Consider the following 23461-nt stretch of genomic DNA (forward strand, 5'->3'; position numbering starts at 1 on the left):
GTTTTTTTGGTACTCGTCCTCCGATGTATATACGTATTTGCTTAGTCAGGGGTACGGCGGGGGCCCTGTCCTGCCATATGTTACCGTGCTATTCTTAGAGGCCTGTAGACATGTATGTGTGGGTTGTTCATGAGGTTATTTCGTTTGTGACTATACGGCACGTTGTGAATGTTTTTGTTATGGTAGCCTTGTCGGCTTGCATTCTCTTTCATGATACAATACGAATGAAGGAGGCTACATGAATATGAAAATGTTTTGACGTATAGGGGTTTTAGTTATATTTGAAAGTTATGTATATGGGAGTCCAGGTTGGACCCCAGTCACGGCCTATGGGGTTGAAGTGTCTATAGACCGTGTCTAGTAGAGTCTTGTTTATCGGTGTGTTTTGTACCACATCTATAGACAAGAGGCTACAGGACTTTGAGGATGTTAATATTCTTTCATAACTATGATCATGCGATAGAGCTGAGTCTTAGGGAATGAAATTCCTCATACTAGCTGGTTATTTCAGCAAAAGGACAATATCAATAGACGGAGGTGACTGATAATATTGGATGTTATGAAGCACGCAGGTAAGCAAAGGCACGAAGGACCTATGTCAGGTAAGGTGTTGCAATACGATTGAGAAATAAAGTTGAAAAATGAAAGGGAAAGTATACAAGAAAGTGTAATAAGTGTAGTTCGAGTGGACATACAAGGTAAGTCCCTTTCCATACTGTTAATTGTGGGCGCCCTGTGTGGCCGCAATATGAGATGATATGAATATATATGTGTGCCCTGTGTGGCTGCGGTATGATATGATCTGAATATATACATGCGTGCCCTGTAAGGCACTGTTGGCATGAGATGGGTACTAGGATGGGTAACCTCCTGAGAAGCCCTATACGGCTGTGACATGAGATGATATGGATATATGTATATGTTGGCCTTGCATGGCATTGTGGTATAAAGAGGTATTGTGGATATGTGATTCCACCGTGAAAGATAATAAGACCCTTTGGGATAGGGGATGTAGCTTTGCAAAAGAATTGATGCAACCTACGAATGGAGGTATGCCAAGAGTAAAACCAGGTGATTACCTGATAAAAGAAGTCGGTAGTAGCCATTTAACTGCCATACTCGAATACATTAAGGGAAGTTATAAGATGGTTTGAAGCAAAACCTTTAAGGTACAATCAGTACTAAGGACAAAAGCTATAGTGGAGCCTTAACATTAGATGAAGGAAGTAAAAAATGATATAGGTTTATGTGTAGACTAGTATGGCGATGCGAAGGCATCTTCTGAGATACTTTAATCTCCTACACATGTTCATGTAAAGGGTGCAATATGATGTGCGGTAAGAGAACTGGAAAAAAGAAATGAAAAAGAAATATCACATGTTCCCTATGCTTACAGGTAATCCTAACCTTTGGAACTCTGATATTGATTGCTCGATGAAAGTATATGTTTTGGCAACGGGATAGAGGACCTCTCCATATAATCGGTATAAGGTCTGGAGGAAGGCTTTGGTTTATATTCGAGGACGAATGTTCTAAAGGGGGGAAGGATGTTATACCGCGTACCTTTATGCTTCAGAATGTCTTCTTAAGCTTCTTCAAAGTTGTCCCATGACCCAGATTATCTATAACATGATTAAATAACTCTAAGGAAGGGAGGACGTGACGCCCCTTAAGAGTGAAGGTTGGAAATAGGTCTATAAGGATTTGAAACGAATTAGAGGCCAAAATAACAAATCGTAGGAATCGACTTACTTACGTAAGCTACCAACTTGGACGACTTACATAACTAAGCCACTGGAGTACATGTTGAGCTTACGTAGCAAGGATTACATAGGCTCCTAGAGTAAGACGAGATTACAAACCCATGGGAGAGGCGAAAGGAGGCGTAGCACCTACTCGAAAGAAAGCAGGTGATGCACCTACTTTGACTAAGTAGGTGATGCACTTACTTGTATCTAGTATGTGACACACCTACTTGAGGTGGGTCCCACATCGCCACGTGGCAGCATGTGATTGGTTGCATAAGGTGATATGACTGCCTAAGGGTGTGACACGTGTCACCCTTAGGGGATGCCACGTGCAACTCTACAAAAAGGCATATATATATGTATGGATGACTAGGAACTTCATTGTTCATCCTTTGCTACACTTTAAAATTGAGAGAAAATTTAAGAGGAAGAAGAGAGGAGCTACGGCAGCACCTAAAAGGAGGTAAGTCTCCAATATTTTTCCATCAATTAATTATCTACGTTGTTCCTCAACTACGTGGAGGTGTATATATGTATATTACGATGCCTACGGAACCATATTTTCAGTTCTACACTTGGAAAACTAAGAGAAGCTTAAAGAGAAAATGCTAGGGAACAGACCCGTTTTTGAATTAAACTGCTGTTAGTAATACAAGTATAACTCCTTCTGTAAGAATTCGTTTCAAGTTATTCAAGATGTTTTGGAAAGATATTTCATAGGGATATAACTTTCATTTAGACTATAAAACCCAGTTTTGCTTTTATATTCTCTAAAAAGGATCAGTAAGTATAGGTGAGGTGCTGCCCAGGGTTCATTTTAAAAATTCTACAAGGACTGCTGTTAGTATTTGGGGCATATAGTTTTGTACAAATTTGCTGTAGGGGTGATTCGAAATTTTTTTCGACCCTAAGACACATGTCTATAAATTTCATTGAGGACACAAATCCTTTTTCCCTCAATTACCCCTTCGAAACTAACCGACAATACAAGACAGTAGGCTGTCCAGAATTCGCATTTTGATAATTTTGGCGAGTTTGACGAGTTTAGGGTAAGGTAATGTTTCTAATCTTAATTTGGAGTTTATGGTATTGTTAATAAGTGCATTATATGTGGTTTAACTAACTGGAAGTTAGAAAACATCATAGAGATGCTTGGCATTCGAAATAAACTAAATTGGAATCGCTATAGTTGAATTGTCGTCGAAGTAAAGTGTTCTGCTTGTGGTGTACTGCTGCACGTGTGTGGGGTTTTTTTGCAGGGACTAAATGGGTTCTACATGGGGTGTGGGTTCTTCTTGTAACATCCACACGACCCCTCATTTCGTATAAAGAAACGCTTTGCGAAATAAGGACTAGAAACCTTATTTTGGTGTCGTAATTTTCAGCAAGTTGTTTGGAGCTTGTGTTGCGTGATGTCGCCATGTTTTATATGTATATGCTACAGGGTTTTGTTGTTGGTTGGCTGTATTTATTAGGGATGTAATTGGAAATTCGGATAGGGCACTTTATAGGGGAGGTGCTTCCTAATTTTCGTTAATGCCTTAACTAATTAAAGAACTAGTTGAGGAGACGAACAAGGAAATAGGTTCCATGAATACTAAGGTGCAACCTAAGATGCTGGAAAGTTAAGAGTGATTGATATTCGTATTACTTTCATGTTGAATAGGTTCAAAGGATGATGAGGCGAACCAGATAAAGAGTAACTCATAAGAGGTATGTCAAGCTATTCCTTCTTTTGGCATGTTTCGGTATAAATATGTAAAGCCTATCTGTTTTTTCTTTTGGGCATGTGTTAGGTCTAAGTGACAAGTGATATGTGTATGAATCTTGGGGTAACTCTATTCATGAGCTCTGAACATGGTTCATGATTCATAATTCGTATTCACAGTTGAATGTTAAGACTCTTAAAGTAGTTAAGCTTCCATTCCTCAAGTATTCTATATACTGAGAAGTAGTGTATGTAAAGTTATTCTTCCTCTCCTTTGGCACGACTTAGATTTAAGTATTGTGTATATGAAGTTTGAAGTTATTCCACTCTTAAAACTCTGAGGGTGAGTTAAGACTCTTGTTCACTTCCTACTGATTAGAACTCCTATAACAAGTTGAGTCATTACTGTTCAAGTCTTCCATGTGATTGGAAGTGGTGCATGTAAAGCTTGTGTTTTCCTACTTCGAGAAAGACTAGACTAAAGGTTTTATAGGACATGGATTTGGATATAGCCCCATTTATAGATTCTGGATGTAACTCATGACTTGTACCCACTTTTGAATGATAAGGGCCTGGAAGTAGTTGAACATCGACCCTTGAGCTTCCTATAGGTTGAATAGTGGTGGGATGTGTAAGCTCCTACACCTAGGGGCTCTTGAACATGCTTTATGATGATATCTAAGGGATGTTTGATATGTTACAGAGTTTTGCATGCACGTATATGCATTATGATATATATATGGATCGGGCCGGATGTACATCGGCATATTTTCCTAAGTAAGGATCGGATCGTACGTTCCACGACAGATTATATATTATATAGATCGGGCCGTCGTACCTCGACTTTATAATATGATATGCATGTATACGGATCAGGCCATCGTTCCTCGACACTAATATATGAGATACGGATCAGGCCCTCATACCTCGGCATTATCATGAGATATACGGATCAGGCCATCGTTCCTCGGCATTATTACATGATATATAGATCGGGCCGTCGTTCCTCGGTATGTGCTTGCTATATATATGGATCAGGCTGTACATTCCACAGTGCTAACAATGTGCATATGCCTATCGTGATAGTTGATGTATTTGTGATATCGAGTCCCCGAGCGAGACAGATACGATACGTGATATTGGTATACAGGAATTTATTTTATAAGGTGCAGGTACAGTACCCTATTAAATGTTATACTTCATTTCCTACATCCCTATTTCAGTTGTTATCTTAGTAATGTATGCTTATATACTCAGTACATATATCATACTGACCCTCTTTCTTTGGGGGGCTGCGTTTCATGCCCGCAGTTACAGATGTTCAGTTTAGAGATCCACCAGCTCCAAATTTCCGCTCACCTATGATTGGAGGTGCTCCACTATTTCGGAGCCTAGTTTTTTTGGTACTCGCCCTCCGATGTATATACGTATTTGCTTAGTCAGGGGTACGGCGGGGGCCCTGTCTTGCCATATGTTACCGTGTTATTCTTAGAGGCCTGTAGACATGTATGTGTGGGTTGTTCATGAGGTTATTTCGGTTGTGCCTATACGGCACGCTGTGAATGTTTTTGTTATGGTAGCCTTGTCGGCTTGCATTCTCTTTCATGATACGATACGAATGAAGGAGGCTACATGAACATGAAAATGTTTTGACGTATTGGGGTTTTAGTTATATATGAAAGTTACGTATACGGGGGTCCAAGTTGGACCCCAGTCACGGCCTATAGGTTTGGGTCATAACAGAAGTGGTATCAGAGCAGTTCATCCTTGAAGTGTCTACAGACCGTGTCTAGTAGAGTCTTGTTTATCGGTGTGGTGTGCACCACATCTATAGACAAGAGGCTACAGGACTTTTAGGATGTTACTTTTCTTTCATAACTATGATCTTTCGATAGAGCCGAGTCTTAGGGAATGAAATTCCTCATACTAGCTGGTTATTTCAGCAGAAGGACAATATCAATAGACGGAGGTGACTGATAATATTGGATGTTATGAAGCACGCAGGTAAGCAAAGGCACGAAGGACCTATGTCAGGTAAGGTGTTGCAATACGATTGAGAAATAAAGTTGAAAAATGAAAGGGAAAGTATACAAGAAAGTGTAATAAGTGTAGTTCGAGTGGACATACAAGGTAAGTCCCTTTCCATACTGTTAATTGTGGGCGCCCTGTGTGGCCGCAATATGAGATGATATGAATATATATGTGTGCCCTGTGTGGCTGCGGTATGATATGATCTGAATATATACATGCGTGCCCTGTAAGGCACTGTTGGCATTTCCTGCATGCAGGGGTTGAGATAGGGAGAAATACAAAGAAAACTCCACCCAAATTTTCCTAGAAATAAAAAGAGAATGAGATACAAGGCTGTGGTATGTCTTTAAAGGTCGTGCCCACATTAATGATGAAATTTGGATAGACCATGAGTATGGCTAACCTTGAGAAATAAGTTAATTGCTAAATTGATGGCAATATAAACTAGGAGGTCGGTATTGATATAGTAAACCGAAGCTGGAAAAGACTTGTGACCCTAGGAAAATGATGTAGAGAAGACCGGTAGTTCTGGATAGAACAATATATTGAGTCACCGATGGAATTTATACACAGGGATAAGACTAACTAAGAAGGGTAAGTAACCCATAGTAAGGATCGTGAAAAAGGTTAAGAAGTGTTAGACTATGGGATAGAATATGAACAGGATGTGATATGAATATAACGAGGATCGTTATGAGAATAAGTAAAGCTTAGTGAGAAAGTGGCTGAAGATAGGATGTGGTCCATGTAATAAGGATATAAGGGTAACTTGGGAGGTGTAGCTTGGCCTATCGGATCAGCTGCTGGGTTATCGTCTTCTTCTGTAGGTATTCACCCCAAGGGGCAGGATGCAATCATACCAGCACTAACGCACTGGATCATATTAGAACTCCAAATTTAAGTGTGCTTGGGCGAGAGTGGTACTAGGATGGGTAACCTTCTGGGAAGACCTATATGGCTATGACATGAGATGATATGGATATATGTAAATGTTGGCCTTGCATGGCATTGTGGTATAAAGAGGTATTGTGGATATGTGATTCCACCGTGAAAGATGATAAGACCCTTTGGGATAGGGGATGTAGCTTTGTAAAAGAATTGATGCAACCTACGAATGGAGGTATGCCAAGAGTAAAACCAGGTGATTACCTGATAAAAGAAGTCGGTAGTAGCCATTTAAATGCCATACTCGAATACATTAAGGGAAGGTATAAGATGGTTTGAAGCAAAACCTTTAATGTACAATCAGTACTAAGGACAAAAGCTATAGTAGAGCCTTAACATTAGATGAAGGAAGTAAGGAATGATATAGGTTTACGTCCAGACTAGTATGGCGATGCTAAGGCATTTTCTAAGATACTTTAAGCTCCTACACATGTTCGTGTAAAGGGTGCAATATGATGTGTGGTAAGAGAACTGGAAAAAAGAAATGAAAAAGAAATATCACATGTTCCCTATGCCTACAGGTAAAACTAACCTTTCGAACTCTGATATTGATTGCTCGATGAAAGTATATGTTATGGCAATGGGATAGAGGACCTCTCCATATAATCGGTATAAGGTCTGGAGGAAGGTTTTGGTTTACATTTGAGGATGAATGTTCTAAAGGTGGGAAGGATGTTATACCCCGTACCTTTATGCTTCGGAACGTCTTTTTAAGCTTCTTCAAAGTTGTCCCATGACCCAGATTATCTATAACATGATTAAATAACTCTAAGGAAGGGAGGACGTGACACCCCTTAAGAGTGAAGGTTGGAAATAGGTCTATAAGGATTTGAAACGAATTGGAGGCCAAAATAACAAATCGTAGGACTCGACTTACTTACGTAAGATACCAACTTGGATGAATTACATAACTAAGCCACTGGAGTACATGTTAAGCTTATGTAGCAAGGATTACATAGGCTCCTAGAGTAAGACGAGATTACGAACCCATGGGAGAGGTGGAAGGAGGTGTAGCACCTACTCGAAAGAAAGCAGGTGATGCACCTACTTTGACTAAGTAGGTAATGCACTTACTTGTATCTAGTATGTGACACACCTACTTGAGGTGGGTCCCACATCGCCACGTGGCAGCATGTGATTGGTTGCATGAGGTGACGTGGCTGCCTAAGGGTGTGACACATGTCACCCTTAGGTGATGCCATGTGTCACTCTACAAAAAGGCATATATATATATGTATGGATGACTAGGAACTTCATTGTTCATCCTTTGCTACACTTAAAAATTGAGAGAAAAGTTAAGAGGGAGAAGAGAGGAGCTACGGCAGCACCTAAAAGGAGGTAAGTCTCCAATATTTTTCCATCAATTAATTATCTACGCTGTTCCTCAACTACGTGGAGGTGTATATATGTATATTACGATGCCTACGGAATAATATTTTCAGTTCTACACTTGGAAACTAAGAGAAGCTTAAAGAGAAAACGCTAGGGAACAGACCCGTTTTTGAATTAAACTGCTGTTAGTAATACAAGTATAACTCCTTGTGTAAGTGTAGGTGAGGTGCTGCCCAGGGTTCGTTTTAAAAATTCTACAAGGACTGCTGTTAGTATTTAGGGCATATAGTTTTGTACAAAATTGCTGTAGGGGTGATTCGAAATTTTTTGTGACCCTATGAAACATGTCTATAACTTTCATTGAGGACACAAATCCTTTTTCCCTCAATTACCCCTTCGAAACTAACCGACAATACAAGACAGTAGGCTGTCCAGAATTCGAGTTTTGATAATTTTGGCGAGTTTGACGAGTTTAGGGTAAGGTAATGTTTCTAATATTAATTTGGAGTTTATGGTATTGTTAAGAAGTGCATTATATGTGGTTTAACTAGCTGGAAATGTGAAAACATCATAGAGATGCTTGACGTTCGAAATAAACTAAATTGGAATTGCTATAGTTGAATTGTCGTCGAAGTAAAGTGTTGTGCTTCTGGTGTACTGCTGCAGGTGTGTGGGTTTTTTTTGCAGGGACTAAATGGGTTCTAAAAGGGGTGTGGGTGCTTCTTGTAACAGCCACACGACCCCTCATTTCGTATAAATAAAGGCTTTGCAAAATAAAGACTAGAAACCCTATTTTGGTGTCGTAATTTTCAGCAAGTTATTTGGAGCTTGTGTTGCGTGATGTCGCCATGTTATATATGTATATGCAGCAGGGTTTTGTTGTTTGTTGTCTGTAGTTATTAGGGATGTAATTGGAAATTTGGATAGGGCACTTTATAGGGGAGGTGCTTCCTAATTTTCGTTAATGCCTTAACTAATTAAAGAACTAGTTGAGGAGACGAACAAGGAAATAGGTTCCATTAATACTAAGGTGCAACCTAAGATGATGGAAAGTTAAGAGTGGTTGATATTCGTATTACTTTCATGTTGAATAGGTTCAAAGGACGACGAGGCGAACAGGATAAAGAGTAACTCATAAGAGGTATGTAAAGCTATTCCTTCTTTTGGCATGTTTCGGTATAAATATGTAAAGCCTATCTGTTCTTTCTTTTTTGCATGTGTTAGGTCTAAGTGACAAGTGATATGTGTATGAATCTTGGGGTAACTCTATTCATGAGCTCTGAACATGGTTCAAGATTCATAATTTGTGTTCACAGTTGAATGTTAAGACTCTTAAAGTAGTTAAGCTTCCATTCCTCAAGTATTCTATATACTGAGAAGTAGTGTATGTAAAGTTATTCTTCCTCTCCTTTGGCATGACTTAGATTTAAGTATTGTGTATATGATGTTTGAAGTTATTCCACTCTTAAAACTCTGAGGGTGAGTTAAGACTCTTGTTCACTTCCTACTGATTAGAACTCCTATAACAAGTTGAGTCATTACTGTTCAAGTCTTCCATGTGATAGGAAGTGGTGCATGTAAAGCTTGTCTTTTCCTGCTTCGAGAAAGACTAGACTAAAGGTTCTATAGGACATGGATTTGGATATAGCCCCATTTATAGTTTTTGGATGTAACTCATGACTTGTACCCACTTTTGAATGATAAGGGCCTGGAAGTAGTTGAACTACGACCCTTGAGCCTCCTATAGGTTGAATAGTGTTGGGATGTGTAAGCTCCTACACCTAAGGGCTCTTGAACATGCTTTATGATGATATCTAAGGGATGTTTGATATGTTACAGAGTTTTGCGTGCACGTATATGCATTATGATATATATATGGATCAGGATGGATGTACCTCGACACATTTTGCTATGTAAGGATCGGATCATACGTTCCACGACAGATTATGCCTTATATGGATCGGGCCATCATACCTCGGCATTATTATATGATATACATGTTTACGGATTGGGCCATCGTTCCTCAGCACTAATATATAAGATACGGATCAGGCTGTTATACATCGGCATTATCATGAGATATACGGATCAGGCCGTCGTTCCTCAGTATTATTACACGATATATGGATCAGACCATCGTTCCTCAGTATGTGCTTGCTATATATATGGATCGGGCTATACATTCCACAGTGCTAACAATTTGCATATGCCTATCATAATAGATGATGTATTTGTGATACTGAGTCCCCGAACGGGATAGATACGGTACGTGATATTGGTATATAGGAATTTATTTTATGAGGTGCAGGTACAGTACCCTATTAAATGTGTTATAACCCGTATTTTGCACATTAGGGCATTTCGGGATAACGGTAATAAGTCAAGGGAAACTCTATGGTTGATCTTGTTGGATACAAAATTCTTATGACTAAATTGGAATTTCAACTTGGAAATATTAGAAAATGTAAGGGGCAAAATTTGGAATTTCTCATGGAGGATGTTATATCCCGTGTTTTATACGGTTGGATATTTTAAGATAGCCGTGGTAAAGTTAAGGAAATGAACATCTTCCAAAATTTATTTAATATACAAGTTGGATATGAATATTATTTATGATCATTAATAGTGTGGAAATATTGGAAATGGCAAAGGGCAAAAAGGAAAATTCGCAAAGTGGCCTATGGTAATATTGTGAAAGGCTAGGGGTAAAATGGGAATTTCACAAAGTCTTCAAGAAGACTCATGTGGGACCCCACATGCCACATGGCAGCCCATGATTGGAGAAAAGGGGTGTGTTGGACCAATGAAACCTTGACATGTGTCACCCCTAATGTTGTATATATATATATGAGTCTTATGACTCATTAATTTCTACACTCATCTAGAGTGTTCAAGGCAAGGGAAACCGAAATAACAAGAGGAAGAAACAAGAGAAGAGAAGAGAAATTAGGCTAGAAACAAGGAAAGAGCTACGATTTTGGGAGGAGAAAAAGGTAAGTTCTCCGATTCCGTTCCAAGAATTAATTATATGAGATATACCATGATGTTATGAAGATGTTAGTAATGAAATTTTATGGTTTTAGGCAGCCCAAAACGTTACCAAACAGTCCCTAAGTTTCAGCTGCGCTAAAGGAAATTCCGAGGCAAGTTTTGGCGAGTTTTGGTGAATTTCGGGAAAGGTAACGTTTTCTGTTTTGAACTGGACCTTATGATGATGTTATGAAGTATATTACATGTCTTAAAATATGCTGGAAGTGGAAAAAAATGTATAAGGATGTTTGACGTTGGAAACAAACTAAATGGAAGTCGTAGTAGTTAAATCGAAGTCGCGTAGTGTGTTGTTGTTGTGGTGCTGCAGTTTGGTGGTGGTTTAATTGCGTGTTGCAGGTCTGTAAAGTACTCTAAAATGGATGTGGTTGCTGCTGGTTGCAGCCACACAACCCTCCGTTTAGTATGACTACATATTTTACGAAATAAAGGTTAAAAACTCTATTTTGGTACCGTAGTTTGGAATGAGTTGTATAGAGATTGTATTGTGTAAAGTTGAAGTGATTTCCTTATATACATGCTTCTGGCTGTTGTTGTTGGTATTGTTGTTGACATGGTGGCCGAGTTGAAAACTCGGGGATGTTCAATTTACAGGGGAGATGCTGCCCGATTTTCGGTAGATTCGGAGCTAATAATAAACTAGTCAGGAGACATAGATAAGGAAATGATTCCTATGGCTACTTGGGTGTAGAGTTGGAAAGTGAAAGTTTATTAACCTTAGTATTAATTTCATGTTAAATAGGTTCAAGAGACGACGAGGCGAGCATAGTTAAGAGTAATCCGTAAGAGGTATGTAAAGCGAACCTTTCTTTCTTTTGGCATGTATTTGTTATAAGTATGTAAAGCATATTCTTTCGATTTTCATGTTTTGACATAAGTATGTAAAGCTAATATTTGTTTTGGTATGGTATTTATGAAACAAAAATATGACTTTTATATAATTTCAAAGAGGTTCCTATTCCTAGAGCCATTAGGATGGACAATTCCTTGATTTCCAAAAGGTATTTTATTATGCTTCGATACGTCTATATGATTCTAGAAGATTTATTTTGATATAATCCAGGGTAACTTTTGAAAGGTACTTGACATGACTCTTGTCTCGATTTTTAAATGATAGCTCGTTCTGATTATTCCATCGAGTCTCAAATATGATTTAAATTGCATTAGTTTCCCACTACTCCACTCGTGGATGCCCCAATGCTTCCTTCACCGAGCCCGGGCCGTGTTTTGTTTTCGTGCGTATTTCTCTGCATTATTCGCCGTGTCCCGACGTGAGGGGGCAGGTATGACATGTACCATGGGGTGGTAAATATTATGCCACGGAGTTATGCTGTGCCATGTACATATATGTTTGTGATATGATATGCTATGATATGATTTGATATGGCCATCTGATATGATATGATTTGTTACGGAGATATTCCCTACTCTGGTGTTATGCTGTGCCGTGGCGCCGATGATGGGAGGGCGACCACACTCTGTTCACCGAGTCCCATAATGGGGCCGGATATGGCATATGTTTTTCTGCATACATTATCTGAGGTTTTGATCAGCATTTGATATCTCCGGACATTTTGCTCAGTTTTGTACATTCTACTGCGGTAATGACTTTACTTATTACAATCCAGTATATGGGGTTTGATAAACATTTGATATTTTTGGATATTTTGCTCATTTTTGTACATTTTGCTCTGGTAATGACTTTACTGATTTCAGTCCATGCTTTACATACTCAGTACATTTTTCGTACTGACCCCCTTTCTTCGGGGGCTGCGTTACATGCCCGCAGGTACACATGATTGGTTTGCTGATCCGCTCGCTTAGGACATCCACCATGTTGGTCGACAGTGCTCCTTTGTTCGGAGTTCTATTTTGGTACTGACACCTTCTATTATATATATATATATATATATGTTGTGCAGGGTACGGCGGGGCCCTGTCCCGTCATATGACTAGGATATCAGTCTGTAGAGGTCTGTAGACATGATATGTGGGTTTTGTATATATGTTTTGGGTTTTGTGTGTTTTGTTATGGCCTATTGGCCCTCGTGCGTTATATCTATTTTGTGATCTATTTAGAGATCCTTTCTGATCATTACCTATGTTTATTCAATTAATGTACTAAGTGGGGCTAAGGGTACGTATGGGTGCCCAATTAGGGCACTAGTCACGGCCTACGGAGTTGGGTCGTGACAGAAGTGGTATCAGAGCGGTCCTTCCTCGGAATGTCTACAGACCGTGTCTTGTAGAGTCTTGTTTATCGGTGTGTTGCGCGCCACATCTATAAGCAGGAGGCTACAGGGCATTTAGGATGTTACCTTTCTTTCATATCTAAGATCGTGCGATAGAGCCCATCCATAGGACATGAAATTCCTTTTTCTAACATTTGATTTCAGCTAAGGAACGATATCGATAGAGGAATGCGATGGATGATATTGGGAGCTACATAGTATACGGGTAAGTAAAGGTATGAAAGCGATATGTTGAGTAAGGTGTTGAGCTTGAAATGTAAAGTTGAAAAATTAAAGGAAAGTAGATAGGAAAGTGCAATAAATGCAGTTTGAGGTAGACACATGAGGTAAGTCCATTATTTCCATATGGTTATTGATATTGAAAGCTCTGTGTGACTGTGATATAAGGTGATATAAAAAAATGTATATGTTGGCCCTGTGAGACATTGCTGCTATCTTCTGCGTGTAGGTTTTGAGATAGTACAAAATACAGAGGAAAACTATTCCAAATTATTTTTTTTTGAGAATGGAACAAAAGCAAGGAAGAGACTAAGACATACGTTTAGAAGATGTCTTAGAAGTTGATACCGATAGGGTAAAATTTATAACGTTGGACTAAAACTGAAAGAGGTTCCCTCTATGTTGTCGGTAAAAGGAGTATCATTTTTACCTGAAGAATCATAATTCGAAAGAGAATTTCGGTTGGAAGGAAAAGTGTCCAGCGATTGAGTTTCATTCTTGCTAGAAAGTACAAAACCCTCAGCTGTTATTTGAGGACTAGAAAAAATTGTTCACGACTCAAGACCATGTGAGTCAAGTACTAGGAAGTACTCTGATGCTTAGTGGATATTAGTTCCTCTCTGGTGGAGGTTGGGAAAATGTTGTATGGGGACATCTTATCAGTTCCTAGTGGACTAATTGCAGGTGTAACCTGTGAATGGAAAAACATAAATTTGTAGGCGATTCAAGGTCACGTGTTTCATGTGGTGGAAAAATGCTGGGGTGATTCATTAGGGCCTGCGATACGGAGGGATGATTTAGACAAAGGTTGAATACGTTTGCCTCACCAACTAGAATTAACCTGTAGCAAGAATTGTGAGGAAGGTGAAGAAGTGTTATACGAGTAGGGTATACTGTGAATATACGAGAATCGTTATGGAAATAAGTAAAGCTTAGTAAGGAAGCAACTACAAGATATGGTCGTGAGTAAGATTAGGAGTTAGTATAGGGTACATGATAAGGATGAAAGCTCATGAGGCAGAAAAGGGTATTATATATATGTACCTCTATATTGGAAAATAGTGGGATACCTAGAGGAGAAAGAACAGAAATTACAAAACAACCGAGGCATTATGAAATTATTAAAGGAACAAGTAGTACCCATTGGGAAAAACTGTGATAACAAAATGTGAAACATGTGTCATTAGAGTATAAGTGCCCCGAATGGAGAATCGGACACGACCATAAGCACTAGTGACGTACTGATTGGGATGAATTGAATGTAGCTTCGACTAAACTACTACATTAGTTATATGACTCGAGTACAAGTACTTGGACTAGATTGTGTAATATTCATCGAGAATACTAAGCAACCCATGATTGTACTAAGGTTTCTTATAGAGGCAACATAAAGTATAGATGTTCTAATAGAAGGTGTAGACATGGTGCGGTATGTTAAATATATTAAAATAGAATCATTTGCGCATGAATAGTTGAAAATGAACAGAGGATGACATGGGTACACCCTAAAGGGGGGAAGTGGACAAGAGAAATACAAGCGTAAGAGAAAATCAACTGATGCTATCATATGTATATGGGAACGCTTACACTCCAAACGAGATCCTATAACAGATGGATGGATCTCGAGGCTAATAATATATAGATATAAGCTGTGGTATCTGAGACCGTGTGAAAAATCATTGGTAGAGACCTTGATGGATGGTGCGATCACTACCCTCGGGAATCTGGTAGTTCAAGACGAAAGATAGTCACGCACAAAAGCAAAAAGTAAAGATTGAGGATCAAAAAGGGTAAAACAGTAATTGTAAAAGATGGATGTGTTACGAAATTGTCTCAGAATCTTTAAGATCTCGACTCACTCCCAATAATGTAATAAAGGTAAAACGAGGAAATGGACACGATTATATCAACATTAACGTACCCAATTCCATCAAAGTTATGAGGTTAAGCGTGCTCAGGCGGGAGCAATTTTAGGATGGGTGACCCCCTGAGAAGTATGAAAGAATTCTATATATTCAGACGTAAGACACAAATGAGAGGCTAGAGTAACTTAAGGGAAAATTAGAGTTTATGGAATGGCTGGAAACCTTAAGAGGCCGCGTAATACGAAGTAGACTACGTTGGTGAAGAGACAACAAGTGCGTCACAGCTCTAGAACAACGATATACTTGAACAACGTTTGGAGCTATTTTGTAGTCTAGTTGATAGTGAATATATATATTTGTATATATATATATATATGAATGTGTAAAATGTCTGACGTACGATTATATCGGTGGACATGTGAGTTCCAACAACTGGTGTCACAATAAGAAAGGTATTAATCACGCTAGGGTACCAAAGATCGAGCGACAATAAGAATAAAAGGTACAACTATTGCAACGTACTCTACTATTATTTGACTGTAGGTTAAATTGGAGATTTTAGTAGAGCGATATTTGGGAAATAAAGAGGGTAAGTAGATAGAAAAAAAAGAGATCAAACTATTAGAAGGAGGTGAAAAGTAAGGAAACCTCAGTAAGTGAAACTCCCGAGAGAAATCACCGGCAAGGCGCGAGACCATATTATATTAGGCCAAAGAGGGATCACAATATTCTCAAGTACCAAAAAAAAATGAAACCCATAACGGGGAATGAGGACTCGTGTAAGACCTAGTAGTTTGAGTATATTTTCAATTCTTAGGAAAACCAGTGATGGAATGGGCAGTTAATACAGCATCCTCGAGAGGGAAGTTTATTTCCTAACTTAAGGAGAGAAAAATGATCAGAAAAGGTTATGTTTATCACCTAGTTCGCATATAGTATTTGGAAGCGGAAGCGCCAACCCTTCAGTCAGTTCCCGTAGTTAATGAATTCTCATATATATACCCAGACGAGCTTCCAGGCCTTCCTCCCAAACGAGAGATAGACTTTACTGTAGATGTGCTTCTAGATACCCATATGATATATATTCCTCCATACAGAATGGCATCTGCAGAATTAAAAGAGCTGAAGGAGCAATTAAAAGACTTACTAGAAAAAGGCTTCATCAGACCGAGTACTTCACCTTGGGGAGCCCGATATTATTTGTGTAAAATAAAGATGGGTCACTGCAGATGTGTATTGATTACAGGCAGGTGAATAAGGTAACCATAAAGAATAAACACCCCCTTCCCAGGATTGATGATTTATTTAATCAGTTGGAGGGTGCTAAGTGGTTTTCAAAAATAGACTTGCGATCAGGTTATCATCAGGTGTAGGTAAGAGAATCAGATATACCAAAGACAGCATTCCGGACCCAATATGGCCATTACGAGTTCAAAGTGAGGTCTTTTGGCCTGACAAATGCTCCAGCGGTATTCATAGACCTGATAAATCGGGTATTTAGACCATTCTTGGATATGTTCATGATTATATTTATTGATGATATTCTGATTTATTCTCGGTCAGAAGCAGAGCATACAAATTATCTGAGAGCGGTACTTGTAGTACTCTGACACCAGAAGCTATATGCTAAATTTTCCAAATGTGAATTTTGGTTGAGTTCTATGGAACTTCTAGGATATATTGTTGGGGCTGATGGTATTCGGGTAGATACACTGAAGATCGAGGCCGTAAAGAACTGGCTTAAGCCGACGACACCTACAGAGGTACGCAGCTTCTTGGGATTAACAAGTTATTATAGGTTATTTGTAGAGAAATTTGCTTCAATTTCAGCATTACTGTCAAGATTAACTCAGAAGGGAGTCAAATTCCAGTGGACTCGTGCCTGTCAACGAACCTTTAAGTTATTGAAAGAGAATTTGACTACAACTCCAGATTTAACTCTTCCAGAGGTACCATATGGGTATGTTATTTATTGTGATGCTTCGGGTGTAAGAATAGGTTGTGTCTTGATGCAGCACGACCAAGTTATAGCGTACGCTTCTCGGCAGCTTAAAAAAAATATGAAAGAAGGGATAGGTAATGGGCATACTTAAAAGGACAACAATAAGAGGAACCCTCCTGAAGTATGAAGACACCATATGAGGTTAGTTCAACATTCGAGGACGAATGTTCAAAAGGGGGGAAGAATGTTATAACCCGTATTTTGCACATTAGGGCATTTCGGGATAACGGTAATAAGTCAAGGGAAACGCTATGGTTGATCTTGTTGGATACAAAATTCTTATGACTAAATTGGAATTTCAACTTGGAAATATTAGAAAATGTAAGGGGCAAAATTTGGAATTTCTCATGGAGGATGTTATATCCCGTGTTTTATACGGTTGGATGTTTTAAGATAGCCGTGGTAAAGTTAAGGAAATGAACATCTTCCAAAATTTATTTAATATACAAGTTGGATATGAATATTATTTATGATCATTAATAGTGTGGAAATATTGGAAATGGCAAAGGGCAAAAAGGAAAATTCGCAAAGTGGCCTATGGTAATATTGTGAAAGGCTAGGGGTAAAATGGGAATTTCACAAAGTCTTCAAGAAGACTCATGTGGGACCCCACATGCCACATGGCAGCCCATGATTGGAGAAAAGGGGTGTGTTGGACCAATGAAACCTTGACATGTGTCACCCCTAATGTTGTATATATATATATGAGTCTTATGACTCATTAATTTCTACACTCATCTAGAGTGTTCAAGGCAAGGGAAACCGAAATAACAAGAGGAAGAAACAAGAGAAGAGAAGAGAAATTAGGCTAGAAACAAGGAAAGAGCTACGATTTTGGGAGGAGAAAAAGGTAAGTTCTCCGATTCCGTTCCAAGAATTAATTATATGAGATATACCATGATGTTATGAAGATGTTAGTAATGAAATGTTATGGTTTTAGGCAGCCCAAAACGTTACCAAACAGTCCCTAAGTTTCAGCTGCGCTAAAGGAAATTCCGAGGCAAGTTTTGGCGAGTTTTGGTGAATTTCGGGAAAGGTAACGTTTTCTGTTTTGAACTGGACCTTATGATGATGTTATGAAGTATATTACATGTCTTAAAATATGCTGGAAGTGGAAAAAATGTATAAGGATGTTTGACGTTGGAAACAAACTAAATGGAAGTCGTAGTAGTTAAATCGAAGTCGCGTAGTGTGTTGTTGTTGTGGTGCTGCAGTTTGGTGGTGGTTTAATTGCGTGTTGCAGGGCTGTAAAGTACTCTAAAATGGATGTGGTTGCTGCTGGTTGCAGCCACACAACCCTCCGTTTAGTATGACTACATATTTTACGAAATAAAGGTTAAAAACTCTATTTTGGTACCGTAGTTTGGAATGAGTTGTATAGAGATTGTATTGTGTAAAGTTGAAGTGATTTCCTTATATACATGCTGCTGGCTGTTGTTGTTGGTATTGTTGTTGACATGGTGGCCGAGTTGAAAACTCGGGGATGTTCAATTTACAGGGGAGATGCTGCCCGATTTTCGGTAGATTCGGAGCTAATAATAAACTAGTCAGGAGACATAGATAAGGAAATGATTCCTATGGCTACTTGGGTGTAGAGTTGGAAAGTGAAAGTTTATTAACCTTAGTATTAATTTCATGTTAAATAGGTTCAAGAGACGACGAGGCGAGCATAGTTAAGAGTAATCCGTAAGAGGTATGTAAAGCGAACCTTTCTTTCTTTTGGCATGTATTTGTTATAAGTATGTAAAGCATATTCTTTCGATTTTCATGTTTTGACATAAGTATGTAAAGCTAATATTTGTTTTGGTATGGTATTTATGAAACAAAAATATGACTTTTATATAATTTCAAAGAGGTTCCTATTCCTAGAGCCATTAGGATGGACAATTCCTTGATTTCCAAAAGGTATTTTATTATGCTTCGATACGTCTATATGATTCTAGAAGATTTATTTTGATATAATCCAGGGTAACTTTTGAAAGGTACTTGACATGACTCTTGTCTCGATTTTTAAATGATAGCTCGTTCTGATTATTCCATCGAGTCTCAAATATGATTTAAATTGCATTAGTTTCCCACTACTCCACTCGTGGATGCCCCAATGCTTCCTTCACCGAGCCCGGGCCGTGTTTTGTTTTCGTGCGTATTTCTCTGCATTATTCGCCGTGTCCCGACGTGAGGGGGCAGGTATGACATGTACCATGGGGTGGTAAATATTATGCCACGGAGTTATGCTGTGCCATGTACATATATGTTTGTGATATGATATGCTATGATATGATTTGATATGGCCATCTGATATGATATGATTTGTTACGGAGATATTCCCTACTCTGGTGTTATGCTGTGCCGTGGCGCCGATGATGGGAGGGCGACCACACTCTGTTCACCGAGTCCCATAATTGGGCCGGATATGGCATATGTTTTTCTGCATACATTATCTGAGGTTTTGATCAGCATTTGATATCTCCGGACATTTTGCTCAGTTTTGTACATTCTACTGCGGTAATGACTTTACTTATTACAATCCAGTATATGGGGTTTGATAAACATTTGATATTTTTGGATATTTTGCTCATTTTTGTACATTTTGCTCTGGTAATGACTTTACTGATTTCAGTCCATGCTTTACATACTCAGTACATTTTTCGTACTGACCCCCTTTCTTCGGGGGCTGCGTTACATGCCCGCAGGTACACATGATTGGTTTGCTGATCCGCTCGCTTAGGACATCCACCATGTTGGTCGACAGTGCTCCTTTGTTCGGAGTTCTATTTTGGTACTGACACCTTCTGTTATATATATATATATATATATATGTTGTGCAGGGTACGGCGGGGCCCTGTCCCGTCATATGACTAGGATATCAGTCTGTAGAGGTCTGTAGACATGATATGTGGGTTTTGTATATATGTTTTGGGTTTTGTGTGTTTTGTTATGGCCTATTGGCCCTCGTGCGTTATATCTATTTTGTGATCTATTTAGAGATCCTTTCTGATCATTACCTATGTTTATTCAATTAATGTACTAAGTGGGGCTAAGGGTACGTATGGGTGCCCAATTAGGGCACTAGTCACGGCCTACGGAGTTGGGTCGTGACAAAATGCTATACTTGATTTCCTGCATCCCTGTTTCAGTTGTTATCTTAGTAATGTATGCTTATATACTCAGTACATGTATCGTATTGACCCCTCTTTCTTCGTGGGGCTGCGTTTCATGCCCGCAGGTACAAATGTTCAGTTCAGAGATCCGCCAGCTCCAAATTTCAGCTCACCTATGATTGGAGGTACTCCACTATTTCGGAGCCTAGTTTTTTTGGTACTAGTCCTCCGATGTATATATATTTTTATTTAGTCAGGGTACGGCGGGGGCCCTATCCCGCCATATGTTACCGTGCTATTCTTAGAGGCCTGTAGACATGTATGTGTTTGTTGTTCATGAGGTTATTTCGGTTGTGCCTATACGGCACATTGTGAATGCTTTTGTTATGGCAGCCTTGTTGGCTTACATTCTCTTTCATGATACGATACGAATGAAGGAGGCTACATGAACATGAAAAAGTTTTGACCTATTGGGATTTTAGTTATATTTGAAAGTTACGTCTACGGGGGTCCAGGTTGGACCCCAGTCAGGGCCTATAGGGTTGGGTCCTGACAGAAGTGGTATCAGAGCAGTTCGTCCTTGGAGTATCTACAGACCGTGTCTAGTAGAGTCTTGTTTATCGGTGTGTTGTGCACCACATCTATAGACAGGAGGATACAGGACTTTTAGGATGCTACTTTTCTTTCATAACTATGATCGTGCGATAGAGTCGAGTCTTAGGGAATGAAATTCCTCATACTAACTGGTTATTTCAGCAGAAGGACAATATCGATAAAAGGAGATGACTGATAATATTAGATGTTACGAAGCATGCAGGTAAGTAAAGGCACGAAGGACCTATGTCAGGTAAGGTGTTGCAATACGATTGATATATAAAGTTGAAAAATGAAAGGGAAAGTATACAAGAAAGTGTAACAAGTGCAGTTCGAGTGGACATATGAGGTAAGTCCCTTTCCATACTATTAATTGTGGTCGCCCTGTGTGGCCGCAATTTGAGATGATATGAATATATATGTGTGCCTTGTGTGGCTACGGTATGATATGATCTGAATATATATATGCGTGCCCTGTAAGGCACTGTTGGCATTTCCTGCATGCAGGGGTTGAGATAGGGAGAAATACAAAGAAAACTCCACCCAAATTTTCCTAGATATAAAAAGAGAATGAGATATATGGCTGTGGTGTGTCTTTAAAGGTCGTGCCCACAATAATGATGAAATTTGGATAGACCACGAGTATGGCTAACCTTGATAAATAAGTTAATTGCTAAATTAATGGCAATATAAACTAGGAGGTCAGGATTGATATAGTAAACCGAAGCTGGAAAAGACTTATGACCCTAGGAAAATGATGTAGAGAAGACCGGTAGTTCTGGATAGAACGATATATTGGGTCACCGACGGAATTGATACACAGGGATAAGACTAACTAAGAAGGGTAAGTAACCCATAGTAAGGATCGTGAAAAAGGTTAAGAAGTGTTATACTATAGGATAGAATATGAATAGGATGTGATATGAATATAACGAGGATCGTTATGAGAATAAGTAAAGCCTAGTGAGAAAGTGGCTGAAGATAGGATATGGTCCGTGTAATGAGGATATAAGGGTAACTTGGGAGGTGTAGCTTGGCCTACCGGATCAGCTGCTAGGTTATCGTCTTCTTCGGTAGCTATGCACCCCATGGGGCAGGATGCAATCATACCAGCACTAACGCACTTGATCCCTTCAGAACTCCAAAGTTAAGCGTGCTTGGGCGAGAGTGGTACTAGGATGGGTAACTTCCTGGAAAGCCCTATACGGCTGTGACATGAGATAATATGGATGTATGTATACGTTGTCCTTGCATGGCATTGTGGTGTAAAGAGGTATTGTGGATATGTGATTCCACCGTCAAAGATGATAAGACCTTTTGGGATAGGGGATATAGCTTTGCAAAAGAATTGATGCAACCTACGAATGGAGGTATGCCAAGAGTAAAACCAGGTGATTACCTGATAAAAGAAGTCGGTAGTAGCCATGTAACTGCCATACTCGAATACATTAAGGGAAGGTATAAGATGGTTTGAAGCAAAACCTTTAAGGTACAATCAGTACTAAGGACAAAAGCTATAGTAGAGCCTTAACATTGGATGAAGGAAGTAAGGAATGATATAGGTTTACGCGCAGACTAGTATGGCAATGCTAAGGCATTTTCTGAGCTACTTTAAGCTCCTACACATGTTCGTGTAAAGGGTGCAATATGATGTGTGGTAAGAGAACTGGAAAAAAGAAATGAAAAAGAAATATCACATGTTCCCTATGCCTACAGGTAATCGTAACCTTTGGAACTCTGATATTGATTGCTCGATGAAAGTATATGTTATGGCAACGGGATAGAGGACCTCTCCATATAATCGGTATAAGGTCTGGAGGAAGGTTTTGGTTTACATTCGAGGACGAATGTTCTAAAGGGGGGAAGAATGTTATACCCCGTACCTTTATACTTCAGAATGTCTTCTTAAGCTTCTTCAAAGTTGTCCCATGACCCAGATTATCTATAACATAATTAAATAACTCTAAGGAAGGGAGGACGTGATGCCCCTTAAGAGTGAAGGTTGGAAATAGGTATATAAGGATTTGAAACGAATTGGAGGCCAAAATAACAAGTCGTAAGACTCGACTTACTTACGTAAGCTACCAAATTGGACCACTTACATAATTAAGCCATTGGAGTACATGTTGAGCTTACGTACCAAGGATTACATAGGCTTCTAAAGTAAGATGAGATTACGAACCCACGGGACAGGCGGAAGGAGGCGTAACACCTACTCGAAAGCAAGCAGGTGATGCACTTACTTTGACTAAGTAGGTGATGCACCTACTTGGACCAAGTATGTGACACACCTACTTAAGGTGGGTCCTACATTGCCACGTGGCAGCATGTGATTGGTTGCATGAGGTGACGTGGCTGCCTAAGGGTGTGACACATTTCACCCTTAGGGGCTACCACGTGTCACTCTCCAAAAAGGCATATATATATATATATATATATGTATGACTAGGAACTTCATTGTTCATCCTTTGCTACACTTAAAAATTGAGAGAAAGGTTAAGAGGTAGAAGAGAGGAGCTACGGCAGCACCTAAAAGGAGGTAAGTCTCCAATTTTTTTCCATCAATTAATTATCTACGGTGTTGCTCAACTATGTGGAGGTGTATATATGTATATT

At 39.2% G+C, this 23461-nt stretch overlaps 2 long non-coding RNA genes and 2 pseudogenes across 2 annotated transcripts; all 4 read left to right on the top strand.

The window, feature by feature from the left end:
* Positions 1-6333: 6333 nt before the first annotated feature.
* LOC129883813 (5S ribosomal RNA) lies at positions 6334-6451 on the top strand (annotated as a pseudogene).
* A 4233-nt stretch (positions 6452-10684) lies between these two features.
* LOC129881675 (uncharacterized) lies at positions 10685-11834 on the top strand. Its single transcript, XR_008765670.1, has 3 exons — positions 10685-10757; positions 10848-10943; positions 11555-11834. It is a non-coding gene; the product is annotated as an uncharacterized LOC129881675 (long non-coding RNA).
* A 6093-nt stretch (positions 11835-17927) lies between these two features.
* On the top strand, positions 17928-19076 carry LOC129881676 (uncharacterized). The gene is made up of 3 exons (XR_008765671.1): positions 17928-18000; positions 18091-18186; positions 18797-19076. It is a non-coding gene; the product is annotated as an uncharacterized LOC129881676 (long non-coding RNA).
* A 2865-nt stretch (positions 19077-21941) lies between these two features.
* LOC129883828 (5S ribosomal RNA) lies at positions 21942-22059 on the top strand (annotated as a pseudogene).
* The last annotated feature ends 1402 nt before the right edge of the window (positions 22060-23461 follow it).

This window comes from Solanum dulcamara, chromosome 3 (genome assembly GCF_947179165.1).
Source record: "Solanum dulcamara chromosome 3, daSolDulc1.2, whole genome shotgun sequence".
Taxonomy (NCBI): Eukaryota; Viridiplantae; Streptophyta; class Magnoliopsida; order Solanales; family Solanaceae; genus Solanum; species Solanum dulcamara.